The sequence below is a fragment of the Sphaeroforma arctica genome (genome assembly GCF_001186125.1).
Source record: "Sphaeroforma arctica JP610 unplaced genomic scaffold supercont1.346, whole genome shotgun sequence".
Lineage (NCBI taxonomy): Eukaryota > Ichthyosporea > Ichthyophonida > Sphaeroforma > Sphaeroforma arctica.
Genome location: NW_014040212.1, coordinates 46666 through 47136, shown reverse-complemented (window position 1 = coordinate 47136; position 471 = coordinate 46666).

The window sequence follows — 471 nt, the reverse complement described above, 5'->3', positions numbered from 1 at the left end:
AAGTGCGAACGGACCATTGTGGGTCACGTCGCTTGTCCGCATCTAAATCGAATAAGTATGTTTAAGTTTTAGTATGTTATTGTATAGCCTTCTCAATAAACAAGTATATTTAAATTTTAATATGTTAATGGATAGCCTTCTATATCAAGCAAGGATGTTTAAGTGATAATATGTTATTGCATAGCGTTCTAAAAAAAACATGTTTGAATACTAGTAAACTATTGTATAGCCATCTAAATCAAACAAGTATGTTTATGTGTTAGTATGTTATTAAATAGCCTCCTAAATCAAACAAATATGATTTAATGTTAGTATGTTCTTATATACCCTTCTAAATCAAACAAGTATGATTTATATATACCCTTCTAAATCAAACAAGTGTAGAAATACGGCCTCCGGTCAGTCTAAAATATCAAGATCAATTGAGATAATACATTGGTTTTTATTTGTATTTTAAATAATTTAATGTGG